This window comes from Natator depressus, chromosome 1 (genome assembly GCF_965152275.1).
Source record: "Natator depressus isolate rNatDep1 chromosome 1, rNatDep2.hap1, whole genome shotgun sequence".
In the NCBI taxonomy this organism is placed as follows: domain Eukaryota; kingdom Metazoa; phylum Chordata; order Testudines; family Cheloniidae; genus Natator; species Natator depressus.
Window position 1 is genome coordinate 139,646,454 of NC_134234.1, and position 12,958 is coordinate 139,659,411.

At 42.2% G+C, this 12,958-nt stretch overlaps 1 protein-coding gene and 1 non-coding gene across 8 annotated transcripts in view; one reads left to right on the plus strand and one right to left on the minus strand.

The window, feature by feature from the left end:
- Positions 1 to 192, minus strand: LOC141981119 (U2 spliceosomal RNA). The gene has a single exon (XR_012637671.1). It is a non-coding gene; the product is annotated as a U2 spliceosomal RNA (small nuclear RNA).
- CNKSR2 (connector enhancer of kinase suppressor of Ras 2) overlaps positions 1 to 12,958 on the plus strand; it is a 375,664-nt gene that overhangs the window by 323,516 nt on the left and 39,190 nt on the right. The window lies entirely within an intron of this gene.

Sequence of the window (12,958 nt, forward strand, 5' to 3'; positions counted from 1 at the left end):
TTTTTTGTTAACATTCCTGGAGGCACTGCAATACCAGGTCGATGCGTGGGGTGGACAGAGCAAGCTCCTATTCCAGCCCTCCGTTCCAAAAATCAATTTAAGAGACAGTCCTCAAATAGAGAACATATCAGAGATTAAACTGACAAGAACAAAAACTGTGCTTGATCTTAGCCAAAAGGCCAAGGAAGGTATAAGCAGGTCCCTCTTCTCCTGGTAACTGAGCAGGGGTTACTCCAGGTTAATTACGACACCTGGAGTCAATTAAGAACCTGCCAGAACGGATTAAAAGCCTTCCCCCGCATCCAGTCAGTGTGGGTGACAGGTGTTGTGAGAGTGGAGGCGAGCTGAATGGTGCGGAAGCTGACAAGGACCAGGGGAGAACCCCACAGATATAGAGATTGGGGAGAAACCCTACTCTGAACAGGAGCTAAGGACCCTTCAAGGTCCAAAGACCTGAAGAAAAGGACCCTATCAGAAGGGAGAGACTGAGCCATGCATTTGCTGTGGTGCTGCCATGCCCAGAAGGGCTACCAGAGACTAGGGGCTCTCTCTTCCCTGGCAGGAGGGTCGGCAGGAACCCCGCCCAAGCAAAGTGGGGACAATAAGCCAACGGGCATGGGGAAGTAACCCAGGGAAGCTAGCAGCTTTCTTGGGAACTGGCAAAGTGAGACTGCTACTGTAGGGTCCCTGGGTTGGGGCCCGGAGTAGAGGGCGGAACCTCTCACTGGATGCCCACTGAGCAGGCCAGAAGCCGCAGTGAACCAGTGAGGGCCTAGTAGGCCCAGAAATGGGAAGGCCGCTTGGAGACAGAATTTCCCCGTCCACTATAAACAGAGGGGGGAAATTCTGAGAGACGAGACATTATCCTGACCCACCGCTAGAAGGAAGCACGGGACCCACTGAGGCGGAGAAGAAGCCCTGTAGTTTATACTAGGAAGATTTTCAAAGCCTCATTTAGAGGTGTTGTGTAATGAATAGCACATTTTCCTGTTGGTTCTCATCTTCAGTACAGAGTTCATAATAATAATCGTTCTTATAGCAGTTTTCACCTGTGGATCTCAAAGTAATCAAATGATAATTTCTCCATTTCTGCATATGTGGAAATTGTGGCACAGAAAGGTGTAGGGATTTGCCAAAGGTCACACATACATATAACAAAGCCATTTGCAACATGGTTCTCAAGGATGCTAGGAATACATATTGATAAACCTGTAGAAATGAACTATCCTAGTATTTCTTATGTTAGGGAAGGTGTTACAAATACAAATCCTAGAAAGTTGACAGTGATGAATGAAACAGTGAGAGAGGAGAATGATTTTTTTAAAAACAGCAAAATACATTTTAGAATTTAATGAATTGTGGTTTAGTAAATCAATAGCTTCTGACAGACACTGTGGTGCTTTATAATTCTGTAGTGCTAGTCATAGATGCAGACATTAAACTCTGTAGTGGCTATCATGAAGATTATAATGTCCACAGGCTACACTTGTAGCTTTGCACACTCTTTGTAAAATGTTTTGGGACTCTACATTCTGTATTTATTACTTAAGTCTATAAAATTTGGTGGGAAAATATCTAAATAATGAGAGAAACCAAAAAGATATAAGTGGGCTGTGTACTAATCTCACTGGGAATAGATATGCAAACCAAGGCTGAAGTAATTTTTGAGCTATTAATAGGGTGGTGGAAGAGTTTAGAATTTTCAAAATATGGAAAAAAACCTATTGTTTCTAAGGCTTACAACATGCTTGTACAAGGCTTGTACAATTAAACAAACTCAAATTGCCCCCCCCAAAAAATCTCTCCAGCCTAAAGCTAAGCATTGTCAGGATCCCAGCAAGGGCATTCGTGGCCAAGGGTCAGAACAGGGGCAAACCTGAGGCTAGGAGTAGCTGAGGAGTTTGTGGTCAAGTCCAGACCAGAGTCTATACCGGGGGAAGAGTCCAAGTGAGGTTTCAGGGTCTGAGTCAGGAGACAAAGTCCAAACAAAGCTGAGGTCACGCCAGGAATTCAAAAGCAAGGAGCAGGAACAGCCATGGCATCAACAGAAGATCCAGGCTGTTGCCTGGACACTTTCTGGAACACCTCTTGGGTTCATGTAAAGCAGGGAGCCAATCAGGTCTGTCAAACTCTTGAGGTGGAAATTTCCATGGTCTGTGTCCTCAGCGAGTCATGGGAAGTGGAGCCACTTCAATGGCTCCAAAATATTACACTGCATTTATATGTCGGTCATTTCACAATCCTATTTGTACCACTATCCTTTTCTGGATAGAATAACTTATACAGCATGTAAGCACTGCTATTTGTGTTACTGCTTAATGAGTTATCTCTAGCATATGTGTTTCAATATTGCCAGATGTAAAGTAATATAACTTGGTGCAAAAATTCCAGCCATACTTACAAGATGTGGGACTCTATCCTGGGAAGCAGTGACTCTGAAAAGACCTGGGGATCATAGTGGATAATCAGCTGAACATGAGCTTCCAGTGTGGTGCTCTGGTCAAAAGAGCTAGGGTAGTCCTTGCATGTATGAAAAAAGGGAATATCGAGTAGGAGTAAAGAATGTATTTGGCACTGGTGAGACCACTACTGGAATTCTGTGTCCAATTCAAGAAAGACTTAAAGCTTTATAACCATTAAAGCACAAATTTTGTGAGCATCACGTCAAAATATGCAAAGCAAATATCCTTAAATCAAACTCTAAGAAGTTCTTGAGCAGTTTTTCTTTCTTTGCCTATTTATACGTTTTGGTTATTATCAATGGAATATTTTTTCTTCAGTTTGTGTGTGTATGATGAAATTGATGTTTACGGACATTTAACAGCTCAAAATCTTTCCAAACCTAATTATATGAAACATCTTCGTGGTAAAATGGAATAATTACCTTTATACAAATAAATCCTATGTAGGCTACCCTAAAAGTATTGTGTGCCAGGGTCAAATCCTGTTTTATTACTCATCTTTAGGCCCTACCAAATTCACCACCCATTTTGGTCAATTTCACAGTCATAGGATTTTAAAAATCATAAATTTCATGATTTCAGATATTAAAATCTGAAATTTCATGGTGTTGTAACTGTAGCGGTCCTGACCAACTCTGAAGGCAGCAGAGATAAGGGTGGCATGGTATGGTATTGCCACCCTTCTGCGCTGCTGCTGGTGGGTGCTGCCTTCAGAGCTGGGCACCTGGCCAGCAGCCACTGCTCTCTGGCCACCCAGCTCTGAAGGCTGTGCAGAAGTAAGGGTGGCAATACTGCAACCACCCTACAATAACCCAGCATGTTGACCCCCTTCTCCTCCTAAAAACAAAATAAAAAATACCGCATCACCACAATGACAGACTTCTTAAAAGCCCATCTGTTCTGCACAGTCTACTGGGAATAAAGTCTGCACACGATTCCTTTGTGGTATTTTCTGCTCCTTGTAAAGCATGATGTAAAATTACAACATTATGGGCTAGATTATAAATTTACAATCGGCTTGGAGCGAGTTGCATCACGTCAGGAACAGACCAGAGAATTAATTGTGACTCTCAACTTAGACTCTCAAATTCCTCCCTTGCTTCTCCCTTGCTCTGGAGGGAGCAAGTTTACTTCCTCTTTTCATGGAACAGTTCATTCACTCCCTCCTGGTGCACATAGTCAGCTGCTCTGGCCAGGGCTCATCCTACTTCTCACCCCTGCCTACCTGTTCTCTGAGGAATATTCAGCAAGTAGCTCCTGCTTTCCTCTTCTGGCCAATCATCATCAGAGCAGGGCAATGAAAGGAATGAGAGGAAAGCTAGTGTTGGGTTCTCAGGACAAATTTTTTGGTGGCCTCAGAGAGCGGCCATCAACTCTTGCTGGTGGCTGCTGTAACACTTTTTCCCTAAAATACTTAATTAGCTTTAGGAAAAACAAATAAATATGCTCATATACATGCCCATATAAATGTAGTTTATTTATTGCTTGCTAGTAAGTCTGTTGTAAAAAGTGTTATTAACAAACATAAAAGTATCACTTTTCACGTCAGACTTACTCAACCCTGCCAAGCCTGGGGACAAATTAAGCCCTGGATGGCAGATCAGGGTAGGCAGTAGGGGTCGGGGCGATGGAGTTGGAGGGGGCATGGGTAGGATTTGTCCCTGGAGAAGCAAACAAATGTATAACAGAACTGCCAGTTGCAAAACTGTTTTTGTTGCTGCCCATGATTTTAAAGATTTGTTCAGATTTGTTTGAATAAAATGTCTAAAATATTCAGAAAATAACAGTATTTGTTGCTGTTGTCACATTAACTGAATGAAACACAGATTTCAATATAGTTTTATCAAGTAGGGGCCAACAGATGCGACTGGGAGAAAAAGCTCAAAATAAGCTCAGCTAAGTTTTTGGTTTATTTTTAAGCACCAGCTATACCCTCAGCAATATGCAGAATATAGAGGAAATCATAGTCACTGCTCCAGTAAATTTGGCAAATCAACGTAAAAACTGCCTTCAAATTCTTTAAGAATACTGCAAAAGATGTGTTCCTCTTTGTATTACGTGAAGGCCCCAGTTAGGATTGGGGGCCTATTGTACTAGGTGTGGTACAGACTCTCAACAAGAAGCAGTCCCTGTATCAAAGAGTTTACAATCCAATAAATAGACACACAATCAAACAATGATAGTCGGACAACATATAAACATAGTGGCAAAGGTATATAACATGTGCAACGTTTTAAAACAAACTGCCGCAACCTTTCCTCTGCTTTTATCTTACTAGGTGCAGGTGTTTCAGCCTTGGTTGACTCAGTGTGCCATTCTCCTACTCTGCCTATTCCAAGGAAAAGGAAGTCGGGGGAAGAAATGTTGTTATTAAATAGCTTTCAAAAACTCTGTCTCTCCATCTCAATTTATCTACAACTGGAGGAAGAGCTGTCATATTCTTGTTAGATCCCTAACTATCCCTCTTCCCCTTCCATTAAACCACCAAAAGGGGCTGTTGCCCATGCTGAATACAGCCTAACAGTGGAACTATATTTTAATCATACATACTGTTTTTTGTTTGTTTGTTTTTGTTTTTAAAGAAAGATAGCCTTATTAACATTAGTCAGTAAGGGTTCTATCTTGTTCTATACCAGCATTATGTCCACATGTGTTTTGCAAACGTGCAGTTCTCTATTGCCTTGTTCAATCATAGTTTCAATGCCACAATTAAAATTTATGACACATATACACAGATGTATAGACAGATATTTGTCTGTTTCCTGATGCATGTATCCTATCTATATCTGTCTCACTGTTGCTAAGCTTTCTAGGGCGGGGAGGGTGGCGATAGTGCTGTCATGTGCAGTACAGGCGATATTGTCAGCATTTAGCAAATAATTAAGGCATTGAGAGCTCTGGTTCCCAACTCCAGTAGGCTTTTCTGTTACAGGAGGCTTCTTGAAAAACTATTCAGATTAATCCAATCAAATGCCCATAGTATTTTGTAACCTACAAGAAAATATTTTTGTGCATCATTTGTTAAAGCTATAATTACCCTATACAATAGTCAAACAGATTATAAAGAGCATCAAATACCATAAAGTAACCTGGGAAAATAAATTCCCAATCGCAGACACCACAGTTCTGATACACCCTATCGCACACTGGTTCTCAAACTGGTTAGCGAGAATTGCGAACTGGGAGGCCTGACCCCAGCCAGGCATGGGGCTGTGAGCCCCAAGCCCCTCCAGCCCAGCTCCACTGCACCTGCATCCTGTTCCACTTCCAAGAAAGGGCACCAAATAGAAGTTTGACCATGGCACTATTTTTTCCTATGGCCAGCCCTGGGACTGAGACAACATGAGAGGGCTTGATTGTTCAGCAGCTGAAGTAGCACTTTATTATTTAAGGTTTCAGAGTAGCAGCTGTGTTAGTCTGTATCCACAGAAAGAACAGGAGTACTTGTGGCACTTTAGAGACTAACAAATTTATTAGAGCATAAGCTTTCGTGGGCTACATCCCGCTTCATTGGATGCATAGAATGGAACATATAGTAAGACAGATAGATATCTATATATATACATACAGATAAGTTGGAAGTTACCATATAAACTGTGAGAGGCTAAATGGACACAAATCTGACATCAGGAATCATAACATTCAAAAATCGATAGGAGAACACTTCAACCTCTCTGGCCACTCAGTAACAGACTTAAAGGTGGCAATTTTGCAACAGAAAAGCTTCAAAAACAGACTCCAACGAGAAAGTGCTGAGCTTGACTTAATATGCAAACTAGATACCATTAACTTGGGTTTGAATAGGGACTGGGAGTGGCTGGTTCGTTACATATAATGAATCTATTTCCACATGTTAAGTATCCTCACACCTTCTTGTCAACCGTCTAAATGGGCCATCTTGATTATCACTACAAAAGTTTTTTTTCTCCTGCTGATAATAGCTCATCTTAATTAATTAGCCTCTTACAGTTTGTATGGTAACTTCCAACTTATCCGTGTGTGTGTATATATATCTTACTATATGTTCCATTCTATGCATCCGATGAAGTGGGCTGTAGCTCACGAAAGCTTATGCTCTAATAAATTTGTTAGTCTCTAAGGTGCCACAAGTACTCCTGTTCTTTTTATTATTTAACAGGCAGACACACAGGCGCATACTTTCTCTTGAAAATAATGGGCACCTCTACTGCTAAAACCACTAAAAACCGGAAGTATCTCGAGTCTTACATTAAACGCGGTTTTACCAGCATAGTTACCTCTGGTATTGAAAAACTGAAGTGCATCATTTGCTGAGAAGCTTTGTCTGCTGAATTGATCAAACCACGCAAACTGCAGCGACATCTTGAAACTAGACAACAAACGTCCTCTGCTGTGGAGGCCTCATCCACGCCATGTTGTGTCGTTACGAATCACCCGAACCTCTGATAGGTGAGGAGCTTGTTCTGCCAGCATGCAAAGGTACTGTGTCCCTTATGCTTGGCAACGATACTGCCAAAAAGCTTAATATACTTTCTATGTCGAATGACGCTGTTAAACGGAGAATATATGAGCTGTCTGAAGAAATCAAAGAACAAGTTGTGCGCAAAATTAAACACACGGCTTTCAGTATGTTCAGCCTTCAACTTAATGAAACTACTGCGCACAATTCGTAGTGTTTGTATGGTGTGTTAATGCCGAGGATCTTAAGGATGGGTTGTTATTCTGTGAACAACTTGAAACAACCACAACAGCTCAGACCATTTTCAATATGGTGAATGGCTTTTTCGAAAGCAGTGGCATTGAGTAGAAAAATCTTTGTGGTACCGACGGTGCTCCAGCCATGATGGGTGCATGGTCTGGCTTTCAGCAGAAAGTAAAGTGCGTGTCACCTAATGTGATTGTCACTCATTGTGGACTCCATCATGAAGTCCTAGTGCAAAGACATTGTCAATGTGCCTTAATGCTGTGGTGGGTGGTGTTGTACGAGCCCAAACTACATTAAAGAACATGCTCTGAATAGTCATCTCTTTTGAGAGCTCTGCAACGAAATGGGTGGTGAATATGAAGTTTTGCTTTTCCACACTTAAATCCGATGGCTTTCTAAGGGGAGTGCATGAAAGCGTGCTTTTATACTTCATGAAGAGATGGCAGATTTTTCCCTGCAAAAAGAGAAACGAGCTGAACAAAGGTTCAGTGACAAGAAATGGCTTCTCTGGTTGGCATACCTAGTTGGTATCTTCGATAGCCTTAATGACCTCAATCTGTCACTTCAGGGAAAACGTTCAACATGAATAGACCTGACTAATACAATCAGAGCCTTCCAGATGAAGTTGGATCTGTGGTGCAGGAAGTGGGACACAGACAGATACAGCACGTTTCCGACACTTTCCTCATTCAGCAAGGAGGAGGGGGAAGTCAACATAGATAGTGCTCTCAAGTCAGCTATCAGTGAACATCGGAGGGCCCTTCACAAAGAGTTCGCACGCTACTTCCCAGCACTACCACAAGTACTTCATTCCCTGGTGAAGAACCCTCTCAGTGTGGCAGCTGAGCAGTTACCTACTAAGGATATTCCTGCACAGGAACAGTTTGTCACATGATCACGTGAAATTTGATCTCCCCCCTGCTGCTGAGGCCTGGGGCTCCTAGCTGCTAGTCTGGCCAGGCTGGAGAGGAACAGGAGTTTTCCTTCCCCTGCCTGGCCTCTGTTGGTGGGGAGATCAGACCCACCTCAAGAGGCAGCACAGAAATGAAGGTGGTACATCCACCCTCCGCAGTTCCTGCTGCAGCTCTGTGTGTCGAGCTGGTGGCTTCCTCCCCTGGCAGCTCCTACCGTGGCTGGTAGCTTCTGTTCCCGGCTGCTGAGCTCTGGGCTCTCCCCCACCCCTGCAACTCCTGTGCGGCTCCAGACGCGGAGCTCAGAGCTTTCTTCCCCAGCAGCTCCTTCCAGGGCTGGGGACTTCTGCTCCTGGCAGCTGCAGCCGGGGCAGTCCGGGCTCGGGGCTTCCGCCCCCTCTCCCCCCTGTGCTGCTCCAGCTGGGGCTTAGGGCAGCTTGGGCTCGAGGTTTCCGCCTCCCGTGTCTCCAGCTGGGGCTCGGGGCTTTAGCCCTTGCAGCTGCAGCCGGGCTCAGTGTGCCCGTGCTCGAGGCTTCTTCCCCCACAGCTCCTGCTGGGACTCAGGGTGACCCTGTAGAGGCTACCACCCCTGGGGCTTCTTCCAGGGCTGGGGCACCCGTTTTTCTTGGGGGGCCCTCAGATTGGCCGGGGACCCCTGCCTTAATCTGCCACTGGCCTGGACTAGCAGCTAGGAACCCCTGGCACCTACCCACCTCCTGCTCAGGGAACCTTCTCTAGCCCAGCCCTGAAGGCAGCACAGACGTGAGAGTGGCAATCTTGGGACCCCCTCCCCATGATCCCATTTTGGGTCAGGACCCCCACAGTTAGAACACCATGAAATTTCAGATGTAAACATCTGAAGTCATAAAATTGACCAATCTGAAAACCCTCTGGCCATGAAATTGACCAGAATGCACCATGAATTTGGTAGGGCCCTAATGATGATGAAGTGAAAGCAAAATTCACACAGCTGCCTCCAAACCAGTTCTGGTGCTCAGTTGTAAGTGAATACCCACTGGTGTCTGAAATGGCCCTGAGTCCTTCTGCCATTTCCCACTACTTACGAATGCGAGAGTGGATTCTCCAGCCTTCTCACAATAAAGACGAAATCTCAAAACTGGGTTCATGGGAAGAAGAACATCAGGTGCGCCCTTTCTGAAACAACATCAAGAGTAAAACTTCTTGTGTCAAATAAACAACGTCAGCCAGCTCACTGATTTTTGGCTGCTGCTTGTGATTAATTGCTGTCAAGTATTAAAATAAAATTCTACTAAAAAAAATACCTTTTCTGCTTATAACAATAATTCGATAAAAATGTTTAAGTCTTAATTTAAAAGCCATGAGAAAAGATAAATTCATTTTAAGCAATAGGGTTTAAATTTAGCATTTAACATAGTGTTAAATATAAAAATGTGTTTTTAATTTCTAGGGAGGGTCACATTCAGAGGCTTGCTGTGTGAAAGGGGTCACCAATAGAAAAAGTTTGAGAATCCCTTCCCTATCATCAGAGCCTTACATTCACGATGCATCTGTTTTATTTTATTTTTCAAAACGTATCTCAGAATACACACAGAACTTCACTACCTCAGTAACTGTAATTAACTCCACACCAAAAAAAATATGTCAAATGATAGCAAGGATATTATAGATGGATGACATGAGCTTCTTGGGTTTCTAGATGTTTTACTTTTGTCCCTCTTTCAAAGACAACCTAGTTTTCCACACCTCCTTTATGGTAGATATGAATAATACATTGTAATAAGACTGTTTTTGAATCTAGTTACTTTTTGTGCATTTGTAGCACCAGTACTACCATCATGAGGTGAAGACTTCCCCTTTGGTGTGTTTGGAATAAAAGTATTTAGGAGACCGGAGACAAATTAGAGATGTTGCTGATTATAGAGGCCTCAGTAGCAATTCTGTTGTTTAAAGTTGAGTTGAAATGTACGCGTATAGTGGGAATTAAATCCCTTATGATGCTTAGAAAAATAATGAATGTATTGCCACCAAACTTACACCTTTCTTAATGGAGAAATAGTTTTCTGAAATGTTATAAATCAGCAAATGTTTTCAGTTTAAGAGTTAGCAGCTGTTATGTGTGACTCAGTTTTCATGTTTAAATTTGAAATCTAACTTTTTCCTTTGGGTTTCTCTAGGTAGCAAATGGGTTGGTCAAAATTGTTCAAAGTGTAGGTCCATGTAAGCCTAGACTAAATGTCAGACATAAGCTAGTTTAATTTAAAAGAAAATACCACAAACTCAACAATATATTTCACACATCCAATTACTTATTCAAAAAAAATTCAACTTTAACTCTGACTCTGCAGTTCTCAATTTTTTAGGACATAGATTTGATTTTTAGAAATGTATATTTTACAATAGGAATAATAGGTACAAAGGAGGAAACTAGTGGGAAGTGATTTGAATAAGAAGCAAATGAGTATGTCTTCATAGAAAGAAACAAAGCTGAAGTTTGTGTATAGGCAGTGTGAAAAGAATGTTTGAAAGATCGAAGATGAGGGGTAGAGGCAACTAGATAGACAAAAATGTAGTTAATAAAGGAAAATATATGTGGTTGGGGCTTTGTTTCATTCTGAATAATTGGTTGTGGCTATATGAGATGGGAGTATGCTGTGTGTAGGACAGGAGTGTGGAGTGTGCTACTGTGTAGAGCCCTGCAAGTCCGCGGATAGCCATATTTGCGGATGCGGCTATCCTCAGCCCATTTTTGCGGATCAGATGCAGGTACAAATTTTGTATCCACACAGGGCTCTACTGTTGTGTGGTTTTGGGGGTGGTATACATGTTAATATTTTCTTCTTTAGTGATTTCCTAGATTTTAAGTGACTGTATTGATGTGAAGTGCACTTGTGCAAACTTAATGGTAAATGAGCAAAGAGTTCTTTGTGTGAAAATATTTAAATTACAAAGCCAGAAAAATCTAGTTTGCTCCAGAGCTACCCTCATGCAGGGTGATCATGCAATTAACTAATCAAACACAAGATGCTCCAGAAGCCTTACATCATCAGAACAAACTTTCATTTCCTGGCTATAGTCTAAGGGCAGGTAACTGTTACCTGGCAACTTCTGAGGGCTGCTGTCTTTTATAGATGTTCCTTTCATGAGTTTCAGAACACTCAGTTTTCTTCCCCATCTTTAAAGTCCTACTGTAGACTAGGATTGCTTTACATCCATCAGACTCTGGTTATAGAGAAATAACCATTTTCTTTTTGAGCCTCTGAATGTTCATCCTTAATCTGTCAGGTAGGAGTCTCTGCAGGACAACGTGATGTTCACCCTAGTCCCGGGTTTAAGATAATTGCCTTCATGGCACTTCTACCCCTGCTGAACCTAGGCAATGCAGCGTGATATTGCTAAGCCTTTCATTGGTATTTGATACCAATACTTAGTTTGAGCTTTTTATTATTAATTTTATTTTGAAATATGTCCCGTTTCCTAGCAGATTGCTATGGCAACACATATGGTAAGGTAGCAGCTGATGAGCCGCAGGCTTTATCACTGCTGAATTCAGGGGCTGCACTTGACTCCAGCCTGTGAGTTTCTTCAGGGAGCGACTAATGTAATTCTTCCTTCCCTCCTTCACTGATCAGCTGACTTCAACATCACCAAGGAAACCAACTCTGCCCACACAATTGAGATTTGAGACGAGCAGTACTACAGCCTAAATGGGGTCTTTGGGGCCAAGGCTGTTACAGGCTGGATGAGAAGTTTGCTGAAGCACTTCCCCTTTCTACCTATAAGAGTTTTTTATGTTACTGCGTACAATCCACTTTGAAGAAACAAATTAGCCCCTTTCTACATCTGATCTAAAAACAGAAATATTATAAGGATAACCAAAAAGTTAAAACCCCACTTAAGGACTGAATTTGTTATCATACCTATTTTTTTTTAGTGCAAACAGAGCATATTCTTTAAAGAATACAGTAGATAGCATAATACCTTGAAAACTTCAAATTCTTAGATTCTATAACAGTACTATGGAACATTTTAAACATAATTTTCCTTACTCAAGGAATTTTTGACTGTCAGTACATTGGGTTTTCTATCTGAAGTTTAACTGTTCACAGTAGAAATCTGTGTGAAGTAAATATCCTGATTAAACATTCGTATTTTGGAGTTTCTTTGGGTTGTTTTGTTCTTGTTAAAGTATAAAATATAGTTGGCTTGGGGCATTCTATTAGTCTAACAGTTGTGTCAAAATGCAGCCAGGCAGAGGATCTGAGTCTGCGACCACAACATTGATCATTCAGTCCCAGATGATAGAAGTTGGAGTGCTGTGGAAGCAGTTTGCTCAGCGCACATAGTGAGGGTAGCGCCTTCCATCACTCTTATCATGACCCTCTTGTCTGTCATTGCCAGTATCCTACAGTCCACATGCAGAAGAACAGTCGTCATAATGTGGAGCCTCCAGGGGAAAATCCTCATGGTTCAGAAATGTTTTCATGACTTCCAAGTGGCCAGAGCCTCTAATCTTACACAGCAGCTGGTCTCTGCACCCCCACCCATCAGCTTCATTTGGCTCTGAGTCATTTTTAGACTAGGGAAGAACCCAAACAGATGGCCAGGGTCAAATCTCTCTACTGCAAATGCAGAAATGCCAAGGAATACCTGAAATTGGGATTTTTCCGCTTTAACTCTGCATTGACCCCACCCCATTACAAACACCCCTAATTTCTTTAGGTAAATAAATGCTGGCATGATACAGAAATATAGGGTCCAGTAGGGTGAGTACCACATCATAGCTGAAATATCAGGAAGCAACCCTTCTATAGAGCTGAATTTAATAAATGCTCGGGGAAGAAAGAAAAGATTGGTTTTTCAGGGCTCAGTCTTAGACGGGAATTCGGACTCTGTTGTCTTTGTTCCTTGATTTAAAGGTC